Source organism: Oculina patagonica, chromosome 3 (assembly GCF_052425735.1).
Source record: "Oculina patagonica isolate OP01 chromosome 3, crgOcupat, whole genome shotgun sequence".
Lineage (NCBI taxonomy): Eukaryota > Metazoa > Cnidaria > Anthozoa > Scleractinia > Oculinidae > Oculina > Oculina patagonica.
The window spans coordinates 11,522,908-11,535,618 of NC_135760.1; the positions used below are offsets into that span (position 1 = coordinate 11,522,908).

The following is a 12,711-nucleotide window of genomic DNA, read 5'->3' on the forward strand; positions in this document are numbered from 1 at the left end:
GGCGACCCAGGTCAGGCGACAGAGAATGGTACCAGGTGTGGTGGGACGGGAGGAACTGGGGGACAGGTCTGTGACGCTGATTCGGGCAACGTTGATCCTAGTCTGGTGGCTGGAGGAGGAGCGGGACTAACAGGAAACGGGACAGGGGGGCCTGGAATTGCAGAAAATGCCTTAAGTTTTATTAATGGCGGAACTGGAGGAACATGCCCGTTATCCAATGGGGGCTTCGGCGGGGGTGGATTTGCCTTTGAGTTTGGTGGTGGAGGGGGTGGATATTCCGGTGGGGGAGTTGTAGGGAATTCGACTGGTGGAATGGCGGGGGGAGGGGGGTCGTATAATAGCGGAGCAAATCAACTGAACGTGGCGGGCTTTAATAAAGGCGACGGCAAAGTTATTATCAAGTTAAAGACTTGAAGTGATACTCTCTGACCATATGCTGAAAACTACAGGGACCGCGGAGGGGGAGGGGCTGGTAGGGCTATAGCCCTACTACTTTTTTGGTTGGGTTGATATTTTAGGGCTCCGGATGAAAAAGATAATATAATGTATAGCAAGCCTTAAACATGTTAAAGCGGAGCTCCACATTTATTCAAAAAAATAACCTAAATGGAGAATATCTAAACCTTGCCCGCACGGAATCTATCGAAACTACGTTCAGAAAGAAAGAAAGTTCTCTGTCGCTCTTTTTATTCGCAGTTTCATTCAGCCTACTCAATAAACACACATAACTTCGTTTAGATCTAACTGAAATGTCCACATCATCCAGTCGATAGTAAATTACGTCAGTTGCTCGTTGTACGAAAAATGCGACCAGAGACCAATAAAATTAAAATTTAACCGTGTAATGATTAAACGAGAGCCACAATTTTTTTTACGTAAAGGCGCATCAAGGTTCGATACACTCACACTTGAAAAAAAAAATAGAGCAGTTGGTTAATAAACCTCTCAGATCTTTTGCTGTGCAGTGTTGCTGAGTAATTTTAGCCGTTGTCTACATTTTGTCTAGCCCTGCAAGCTTTACTTGCTGTTTGTAATTTCCTTCATTTTCTTTAGCCACAGGCGGGAAACCTCCTCATCCCCAGGACTAATCCGTGCGTACGTACAGGGCTAGCGGCGACCCGCAAAATTTCTCGGCTCGATGGATAATCATTTGCTTATTCCGCTCAGCGCGCGCCTTTGGCGCGCGGGGGTGCTCCGATATAAACTTTCACATGATAAAATGGCGGGAAAGTGACCCCTAATGCTTGCTTGTCTTAGCCAGCTTTTTAGCCCTACCACTTCAAAATGGTCTCCGCGGTCCCTGCTTTATAAACTCTAGAAGGTAGCTTGTATTTAAGTGCTATGAATGCAATGCCAGGAATCATCCTTCAGATCAAAACACATATTTGATTTTATGACCGCATGTTGTAATTCATGTCCCTGATCCTTTTGTTTTTTGTCATCTTACGTCCTTAAATGATTCCCTAACATAAGTAAAGTTCTGGGCCCGGTTGTTCAAAGCACGATTAAGCTAATCCAGGATTAGCGTGAAATTTGATTTCAATTTTATATAATTTTATTGAGGTTTTCTGCTAATATTTTCTGCCCCACAGTTTTGACACGGACCAATCTCAAACTTAACAAAATATTAGCTTTGGGAAACCCTTTAAAACAAGAGAAATTAAAATCTTGATCATCTTTTAATCCAGGGTTAGCGTTAATCGTCTTTCGAACAACCCGGCCCAGCTGTCTTACAGCTTGATCTCGGTTTAAAAACATCTGAATAAATTATATGCCAAGAGTACTTATTTCTGTTTTTTTAAATGTGAAATATTGTGACAAGTATATCTTCCAGTCGGGGTAAAACAGCTCTATCAGCTGATAAGTTCGGATATTAATTTCGTCTTGGAGAATTTCGGCTGAGCCCGCGATCTTTAACCGGTATGTTGGTAGGTAACAGTATTCTGAAAGTGTGGAGCTGACTTGACAAAATTCTGACGCACAATTCATGTGTGAACAATAATTTATTACAACTAGATCTGGAACTTTGCCTGAAAAATGCTTAGTCGTTAATACCCGACTGCCATTGAAACTCTTCGCTTTTTTCGGAAGAGTGAGAAGATCTGGGTACTAGATTAATGAATCCGGCTCCACCTCCTTTGTTATTGTTCTGTGTATAAACTAAATTTTAGTGATGGGATTTGCAGTTGTACTAAAAAGAATGAACTGATGTAGCCGTATCGCGCGCCCTGCGCGACACTATAGCGCGAAAAGGATAGATAATGTTTTTATCGACCAGCTGGTAACAGGAATTCCTAGTTAAATTTTTATGTTATATGACTTGCTCCGCCAGTAAGCAAGATGGTCCTAATGATGCGCTGTTTTTGGCAGTCCGAGCGGGCAAGATGCTGAAGATGGGGCTCATAGTAGCGCCCGCTTGGGATTGCCCACTTAGTCACGAACGAAAAAATGGTGCTCTTTAAGCGATATAATAAATCCTTTATTGACCAAGCTTGTTAGGTCAAGATGACTGGATACTGGTTTCATTATTACTTTTGCGTGATTATGGATCTTCTCTACGGCCCGGTGAACTAGGCCAATATCCAGCCATCCTGTCTTCAAGATTAGTATCGATAAAAAAAAAACCCAGTTATATGTATTGATTGATCAATAATACATTGATTGATGAATGAAACATGGTTGTATGTATGCGATTGCCTTATTATTCTTATCGTACTTACTAATCGTATCTGTTAGTCGAACCTTTCACAACACAGTGTATGATTCAAATGGTTCGTTATCCAATAAAAAAAACCTACTGCTTCATTGTGCTTGTTGTTGTTGTTCTTATATAGCTGCTTCAGTATAACCGGCGTTTGAGAAATCTAAACGTGCCATTTAGTGTGTTACTTTGTTACTGCAGTGTTCTATGAGGTATTGCTTTTTAAGCCTGAGAAATCTGCCCCGTGACACGTCATTGCCACGAGAGGCTTAATACAGACATCCTGTTGTGGCGACATGACTTTCTACGGTCCCCTTGCTGTCCGTTTTAATCTAGCCGGTGTAAGGCTGTTTCGTTTGCGTGACGGTCAGCGACAAAGTCTCAAGAGGAGAGAGGCCATTATACCAACAGAACTTACTGCTGAGTACGTTACAATGACACTGGGGGAAAACTTTTGAAAATGAGTACCTAAATATTCTTTGCTAATTGAAGCTAAAATTTCCATTTACTTCACTGGCACTTAAATAGACCAATCAGTGCGCGCGCAGAAATACCATCTATAGTATATTATATAATAACCTGAATTCTACGCGCATTTTGATTGGTTCTTACTTATGATCTATCAGAGTACAGACACATGGATGACGTCACGCGGTGGTGTGACTCGCGCGCGTGATCAGAGTTCATAGTCCAAATCAGAGTTGTCGGTAAAGTTTTTCAAACTTGCGGGGCCACAACAACGCAAAAAAGTTCAGCTTAATTACAAATCTTCAGTGAGAAACAATACGCCAAGCATCGTTCACTTTTCGAAGCATTTAACTGGGCGAAACAAGCTTGAAAAAGACAGTGAATTATTCGAGAAATTATCCGAAATCTGTATGAAAGTTTGACCGATGTTGTACAGTTGGACGACGCCACGGAAAACAAACGAATTGGACGAATTGCGGTTGAACGCTTCGGTTAATGCTTACAGATTTGAACCGAACTTTCCAAATCGGAATAAAGGTTAGTTTTTTCATTGACTTTCAATTGACCATTTTTCTGTTTATTCAATCGGATTAACAGTGCTTCGTGTTAACGAAAACTTAATAGTGAAATCAAAACAACTTAGCTCATCGGTACGGCAGCATTGCTCACACAGAAGTATGCTGAAGTCTTGTGTTATTATATAAAACAAATAGATTTCATTTTGCCGTGCGTCTGTTCAGTAATAGATCACAGAAGACGTCAAAATGTGGTATGAACATCAGTGACCCACTCGGCTAGCGCCTCGTGGGCCACTTCTCTGTTCATACCACATTTTGACGTCATCTGTGATCTATTACTGAACAGACGCACGGCAAAATGAAATCTATTTGTTAATTATATAATAACCTGAATTTTACGCGCATTTTTATTGGTTCTTACTTATGATCTATCAGAGTACAGATACATGGATGACGTCACGCGGTGGTGTGATCGCGCGCGTGATCAGTCCAAATCAGAGTTGTCGGCAAAGTTTTTCAAACTTGCGAGGCCACAACAAAGCAAAAAAGTTCAGCTGATATTAATTACTAATGTCCAGTGAGAAACAATACGCCAAGCATCGTTCACCTTTCGAAGCATTTAACTGGGCGAAACAAGCTTGAAGAAGACAGTGAATTATTCGAGAAATTATCCGAAATCTGTATGAAAGTTTGACCGATGTTGTGCAATTGGACAACGCCACGGGAAACAAACGAATTGCGGTTGAACGCTTCGGTTATGTTTACAGATTTGAACAACTTTCCAAATCGGAATAAAGGTTAATTTTTTCATTGACTTTCAATTGACCATTTTCCTGTTTATTCAATCGGATTAGCCGTGCTTCGTGTTAACGAAAACTTAATGGTGAAATCAAAACAACTTAGCTCATCTTTACGGCGGCATTGCTCAAACTGAAGTGTGCCGAAGTCTTGTGTTATTATATAAAACAAATAGATTCCATTTTGCCGTGGGTCTGTTCAGTTATAGATCACAGAAGACGTCAAAATGTGGTATGAACATCAGTGACCCACTCGGCTAGCGCCTCGTGGGTCACTTCTCTGTTCATACCACATTTTGACGTCATCTGTGATCTATAACTGAACAGACGCACGGCAAAATGGAATCTATTTGTTAAAAGTAGCAACTCCTTTTCCTCCTTGTTCGTCGAGTAGGTCCTCGACAACAACAATTCAAGGAAGGAAAAGGCGAGAAAGCCTGGGTTTCATGTGGAAGTCACAAGAGCTAAAGACGCCTATTATCCAAACATGTTTTTGATTTTCAAATGACTCATAGATGTAAATTATGGCATCAATAAAGTGAGAATGATTGAGGAAATCGAAACATTTAGAACCCAAGATTGATAACAGTGAACCGAGTACACGTTTAGATTATGACGAAAAAATAATGCTGATCAATTGCTTGTTAGCTGGTAGGCGCCCACGCATCTTTCAAAGAAATAGGTTTTAGAATATAAACTTAAAATGCAAGTAATCATCGCCGTAATTAAGTTTTCTTCAGAATAACACTTTCACCAGTCTGATACCTTAATAGATAGTTCAAAGTGCTGGGAACACTAAAAACACTGAGTATGAAATTTTTGACTTTCATTTAATCAACTCCCTTTCAACCGCAACTAACAGTCGATGTCAAAGGCTCAAACACCTTTAAAATTGGATGAGAATTTGACAGTGCCAGTTACATATCACGGTATAGCGGTACACCCGGCCATACGCATTTGCCTTCGTAAATAATTATCTAACCATCCATCGCAATTCCTATGTCCAAAGAAACAGTTCCCTTGTAGTTCCTCTAAAAATCAACCAATAGCTAGCCTGATGTAATCGCTCGTTGTGATCGAGAGAAGTTTGGATGTGAACACTGACAACTAAATTAATTCTTCACAACGGCCAAGTTCAAGGATATAAGTTCAAGGAAGTCCAAAGGAAGTTCATTACGTATCTGCTATCGCGAAATAACAAACAAAATGGTATAGTTCCTCCCTGGTCTTTATTCACCTCTCAGTCGATGCGCAAACATGCATCCTACGGAAAGATTTTATCATATATTTTTTTCTGCTGAAACAAGATACGCTTTCTGACAGGTTGATAGTTATTTTTCATTGTCAGAAAAGGAAATTCCCCATTCCTAGAAAGAAAGTTTTCGTTTGTATACGCCCTTGGAAAATTTCTGTTTTGCAAGCAGATAGATCGTACAAATTTTTTTTTCTTCAGTGGCAGTGGAAGGATCGCTCTTCCTAGTTTTCCTCCCTTCCCAGTCCTTTCTAGTTTTTCCATAAATTTCCGCTCGCGTGTAGAATCTGAGGAAAACCGGGCGAATATTCGTAGTATAGGACATGTCCCTGTGTGAATAACGTTATATTCTCTAAAAGTCTTCTCTTTGGTTATAAACGATAAAACATGCACACCATGCATTTAAAATGTATATTAAGAACGATATGGTGTTTATTTTACGGCATAAGGCGCATTAAATTTGATGGGTAATTAACTCTATCTGTAAGTCCAACATGACAAGACCGTTGGCGGATGAATTAACTCTACCTGTTTACTGTCAATTTTCAAGATAAACCGAACTAATTAGAAGCAGCAGCTGTAAATTACATGTTATTAAAACTTCCTGTAGCTGAATCATTTAATTCTTCAGTGCTTTTGCTGGAAGCTGTGCCTAGAGATGTGATTTCAGTTGTTCAGGGAGAACAAGACAGCATTCAGGTAATTCAGTTTAAAAGATGGTAGCGCTAGCTCATGAAAGTCGTTCAACTTTTGACCTTACATTAAAAATGTAATATTTACAGCAAGCTTGGTCAACACTACCGCAGTATTAACTCTGGTTTCCTAGAAGAAACCAACTAGTCAATCGCAAGTTATGTACCTCTAGAGTTTTTTTCCTGACTTTTTCCCAAAACTTTGTTTGATAACTCATTTATAGATCTAGGTGAAGAGGTACTACTTAAGTCCAGGTCTAAGAAATTGGAGTCCTACGCATCATCTGTAAGGTCATGCACCGCACCTTTCGCGAAATATCTTGAACGAGAAAAAGACAACCAAAAATGAGTAACTTTTACCTTCTTGAAATGATGAACAGTTACCAACTGCTTCTATCTCAGTGTATTTTTTGATTTTATTTCCATACAGGCGTCTGCAAGCTCGTTATTGAAAGTAGAGAACAGGAAGAAACTTTGGCGAATTGAGGTGTGTGCATGTAAAGGTAAAACACCAGCTTTCATTCCTCTCAGTTCAGATTCAAATTAAAGTCGCTTTTTCATAAGCCAATATTTCGAGCAAAGTTGTTGAAACACAGGTTGAATTGCATAGTGTGCCTCAGCCGCTCACAAGCGTTGCTGTGGATTCAGGTTCTACGACGATTGCTTTGACACTGCAACAGAAGTTCTATGCGTTGCCTGCCGGTCAGGCTCAACAGATTTTTAACTATCTTTGCGCTGCTTGTTGCAGGTTACCAAGGCATACTGAAAAAATTGTGAGTCAGATTACACGGAAATACGCCGAAGCATTTTATATTACGTGTAACAAGTAGTAAAGACGCCTCTTATCGAAGCATTTGTTTGATTCTCAAATGATCTATAGAAATAAATTTTAATTTACAAAAATATAATAGCTTCCTTTAAAACTGCAAATAACTGTCGATGTCAAAGGCTCAAACATCTGGAATAGTGGCTATGAATTTGACAGTGCCAGTTACATGTCACTATACGCATTTGCCTTTGTAAATAATTATCTAACCATCCAACGCAGTTTCCTTGTAGTTCCTTTAAAAATCAACCAAAAGCTAGCCTAATGTTATTGCTCGTTGTGATCGAGAGAAAACAAAATTGAAATTTGAAACAGACAATAGGTTCAATTCTTCACAACGCAGGCCCAGCCAGGGGGGGGGGGTGGTAGTGGGATACCAATATACCCCATTTTTTTGCCCTGGGATACCAATATACCTGAAAACTGCAAAAACGTTGATACCAAATACCTAAAATTATTACCTGAAAGCCATGTCCGGTAACAAAGGCTGGTGTAACTAGGGGAGGGACCATTATTTATTTGGAGGGGAGGGATCTATTTTTTTTTCATGCAAGAAACAGTTATTTTTATGTGTCGTTGTCTGGGTAAAAAAAAAATTTCGGGCTGTGTCTTCCCTCAGACAATTTTTTCTTTGGTGTCCGGATAGTGGCCTTGGTTGGTAATTTTTGTATAGAACTTAAAACAAAACATGTCCTTTTCCTCTTTTTTAATTTTTTTTTTAGTGAGCAGGACCTGCATGAACTACTTTAGTTGAACCTTTTATCTACTACGGGTTTTGTGGGAGAGCGCACACCACATTTGATCAGAAAGTTTTACAGTAATACAAAAAAGTAATTCAGGGTTTTCAATGACATTTTTTATAAGCCGATTACGATTGGGAATAGGTTGGTGTAACCACAGAAGGGGCTGTGAGGCCCCTTTTCCTAGGGGGGTCTGGGGGCATTCTCCCCCAGAGAATTTTGAAATCTAGAAGATCGGAAATGCAATTTCCAGCATTCTGGGCGTCAAAAAGAGTGCTGTTGATGATATATCATGATGCATAAATGGCCGACTATTTATTGTCATCAAACTATCTATTTTCTCCTCCTCATGTCTGCAACAATCTATTTGAGCCTTTTTGCTTTTGCAAACAACTTTTTTTCAGAATTTTTGTTCCCCTTCCCACCTCCAAAAAATAATGCTCCGTCCCTAATAAACAGCTTTGAAAAAGTCAAAACCACCATTCATGACCACTCGCAGCATGCGCTCGTACGCTCGAACTTATTGACGCAAGAACTGCAGATCTTTCATGATTTTTTTCAAAGTGACACAAGCACTGAGGATAAGACACTTTAAAAAAGAAAAAACACCAACATTACGCTTATATACAGAATTCCAAACATTCAGGGAAAAAAAAAATACTTAATACCCGTATTTCGGCAAAAAGATACTGAATACCTTGGTTAAAAACACCCAAGATACCGTATACCCAAAACCCCTGGCCGGGTCTGACAACGGTAATAATAAATTTGTATTTAGATATCAGTTCAAGAAAGGAAGCTCATTACGCATCTGCTATCGCGAAATAACAAAAAAATTGTATAGATCCTCCCTGGTCTTTATTCACCTCTCAGTCGATACGCAGACATGCATCCTATGGAAAGATTTTATCATATTTTTTCTGCTGAGTTGAGATGAGCTCTCTGACAGGTTGATAGTTATTTTTCATTGTCAGAAATGGAAATTCCTAGAAAGAAACTAGTTTTCTTTCATTCTCATTTTCGTTTTGTATACGCCCTTGGAAAATTTCTATTTGCATGTAAACAGAAATATCGCGCAGTTTTTTTGTATTTTTTTTTTCTTCAGTGGCGGTGGAAGGACCGGTCTTTCTAGTTTTCCTTCCTTCCCAGTCCTTTCTCGTTCTCCCGTAAACTTCCGCTCGTGGAATGTGAGGAAAACAGGGCGAATATTCGTAGTTTAGGACATGTCCCTGCGTGAATAATGTTATATTCTTTAAAAGCCTCCTTTTTGTTCGGTAATAAACGATAAAACACCATGCATTTAAAATGTATATTAAGAACGATGTGGTGTTTATTTTACGGCATAAGGCGCGTTCAATGTGATGGGTAATTAACTCTATCTGTTAGTAATGACAAGACCGTTGGCGGATGAATCAACTCTACCTGTTGACTGTCAATTTTCAATCAGAAGCAGCAGCTGTAAAGTGTTATTAAAACTTCCTGTCGCTGAATTATTTAATTCTTCAGTCCTTTTGCTGGTAGCTGTGCCTGGAGCTGTGATTTTGAATTGGTTGTTAAGGAAGAACAAGACACTATCAGACGACCGGCATACAGGTAACTCAGTTTAAAAGATGGTAGCGCTTGCTCATGAAAGTCGTTCAACTTTTGACCTTACAGTTAAAACGTTATATTAACAGTAAGCTTGGCCAACACTACCGCAGTATTAACTCTAATACTTTTTCCTAGCAGAAACCAACTAGTCAATCGCAAGTTATGTACCTCCAGAGTTTTTTTTTTTCACTTGTTCCCAAAACTTTATTTGATAACTCATTTATAGCTCTAGGTGGAGAGGTACTATTTAGCCCAGGTCTAAGAAATTGGAGTCCTACGCATCATCTGTAAGGTCATGCACCGCACCTTTCGCGAAATATTATGAACAAAAAAAAGACAACCAAAATGAGTAACTTTTACCTTCTTGAAATGATGAACAGTTACTAACTGCTTCTATCTCAGTGTATTTTTGATTTTATTTTCATATCTACAGGCGTCTGCAAGCTCGTTATTGATAGCAGAGAAACAGGAAGAAAACTTTGGTTACTTGGAGGTGTGTGCATGTAAAGGTAAAACACCAGCTTTCATTCCTTTAAGTTCCGATTCATAGGCGCTTTTCATTAGCCAATTTTTCGAGTATTTTGTTGAAACACAGGTTAAATTGCATGACAAATTGCTCCAGTAGTGTACCACAGCTTAAAAATGAAAATGCCACACGACGTATTCGTTGTCGGCAGCACTTCAGTGTCGATTGCTTTGCACGAAATAGATTCAGGTTCCACGACGATTGCTTTGACACTGCAACGGAAGTTTTATGCGTTGCTTCCCGATCAGGTTCAACAGATTTTTGCGCTGCTTATTGCAGGTGTTACTGAGGCAGGTTGCACGGAAAGTCGTCGGAGCATTTGCTGAACAGTCTTGTTTGTTTGAGAGGAAACTAAACAATAGAGTTGACCAGGCATTTGCTCTGGTTAGTTACAATACTTTGTCTACCGGTCGATGTCAGATAGGAATTTTCTTTTGACTTAAATATTACGACCGACTAAACAGTTTAAATTCGTCACAAGCATTGGCTGAACATTTCAAGAATGCTAAAACTACGCTGAAACTACGCTCTTTACTCTACACACTATTTTTTCTCTTCTCTTTCCTTCCCTTTTCGTCTCTTCTCTTCCCTTCTCTTCTCTTCTCTTCTGATCTCTTCAATTCTCTTCTCTTCCCTTTTTTTCTCTCTCTTCTTTCTCTTTCAAGTCTCTATCCCTTACGGTTGATGCCATTCGTGTCACCTGTGTTCCTGGTTATGTTTAAATGTTCACATTGTTCATGAAACACAACTTTCATGTTGATCACTTTCGCTTTTCGTAGGTCCAAGCATGAATTTCTTCATAATACCGCTGACCATCATAGCGCTTGTTTCATGTTCATTCAGTAGCCCTGATGACAACAGCCGGTCCTCCTTTCTTTACACTGTGGAAGATCATTATCTAGAAGGTCACGTGATCCATCGTAAGAAGGCTTCCAGTGTTTTATCATGCGCTCAACTCTGCATGAGACGTTTTCCTGAGTGCCGCTCATTAAATTACGACAAAAAGGAAGGAACCATGGTTTGTGAGTTGAACGATGAAGGAATAAACATCGCTGAGACTGGTGTCACCTCCCTTGTGCCAATGAGTGGATACATCTTTGCCCAACTGCTTAATCTTATGGTTAGTCATTAAAGGAAGAAATCATTCTGATTTTGCAATTATAAATTTCTAATGGGAACAGGATAAAAAAAATTCTGAGAAATATCTTTATCATCAAACATGTTACCAGTCATTGAGTTGGATAGTCCCTTATGACAAAGTACTTGAAATTGCCACTGATATTAAATGTCCTTTTTTCTTAGGATCAATACAACACTAAAGCTGAGACTGGAAACAAAGGTAAAACTCAGTTTGTACGGTTGTAATATTATTAAACGTTTCATATTGTCCTCTTGAGATCAAATCACTCTCTCCGCTACTCTCCGCTGTTGATCAAAGCAGTCAATGAATGTTTAGGTTATTGATTCACAACTCAATCTTACCAGTCATTAAGAGCTGAACTGACACCCATAAGACCCACAAGCAATAGACCATTTCCGAGGTACCCTTTGCCTCTATTTGCATGATAATGGACCTGTAGGTGAAACTTATTTTCATGTGAAAGGTTTCGCACGTAGACTCGTTTTGAAACAGAGGCAAAAGGGAACTCGGAAATGGCCTATAGCTTGCCTTTATTGATTACCGACACTGTTTTCATAGAACAAACCTTTGTCTTTTCAACCCTGGGTGCCAGAGGAGAAACTGGGCCGACTATTACATCCGGGTATGTAGGAACGCTGCTGGAAGGCAAAGTCACATTAAACAATGGCATCCAAATTTGGACTGTTCCCGTGACCGGAAGTTACGTAATTGAAGCATCAGGTGGCTCAGGGGCTAATGGTACCGATATCAGCAAGGTTCCCGTATCTTGGACGACGGGTGGTTTAGGAGCACAGATAGAGGGAACTTTCAAACTTGTGCAAGGAACTCAGCTTAAAATCCTTGTGGGTCAAGAAGGTCACCGTGCCACGAGCTGGGGGGATCAGCCAGGGGGAGGGGGAGGGGGAAGCTTTGTGACTTTGTTAAATAACACCCCGTTAATTATTGCCGGTGGGGGAGGGGGTGGCTCACGTGTACAGTATAAAGACGGTGACCCAGGTCAGGCGACAGAGAATGGTACCAGGTGTGGTGGGAAGGAAGGGACTGGTGGACAGGTCTGTGACGCTGCGGGCAACGTTGTTTTTCGTACGGCGGCGGGAGGGGGAGCGGGACTAACAGGAGACGGGAAAGGGGGTGCTGGAATTGAACAGAATCCCTCAAGTTTTATTAATGGCGGAACTGGAGGAACATGCCCAGTATCCCATGGGGGCTTCGGTGGGGGTGGATTTGCCTATATACTTGGTGGTGGAGGGGGTGGATATTCCGGTGGGGGAGTTGTGGGGAATTCGACTAGTGGAGTGGCAGGGGGAGGGGGGTCGTATAATAGTGGAACTGATCAGCAGAACATGTCGGGTGTTAACAAAGGCGACGGCAAAGTTGTTATCCAATTAAAGACTTGAAGTGATACTCTCTGGCCATATGCTAACAACTATAGTGATACTTATGTGATCTCTACTTACATG

At 40.3% G+C, this 12,711-nt stretch overlaps 1 pseudogene across 1 annotated transcript; it reads left to right on the forward strand.

The window, feature by feature from the left end:
• Positions 1 to 6,393: 6,393 nt before the first annotated feature.
• On the forward strand, positions 6,394 to 12,648 carry LOC144645641 (uncharacterized; annotated as a pseudogene). The gene is made up of 5 exons (XR_013569317.1): positions 6,394 to 6,435; positions 6,859 to 6,931; positions 9,501 to 9,587; positions 10,890 to 11,259; positions 11,793 to 12,648. The product of XR_013569317.1 is annotated as an uncharacterized LOC144645641 (transcript).
• Positions 12,649 to 12,711: the final 63 nt, after the last annotated feature.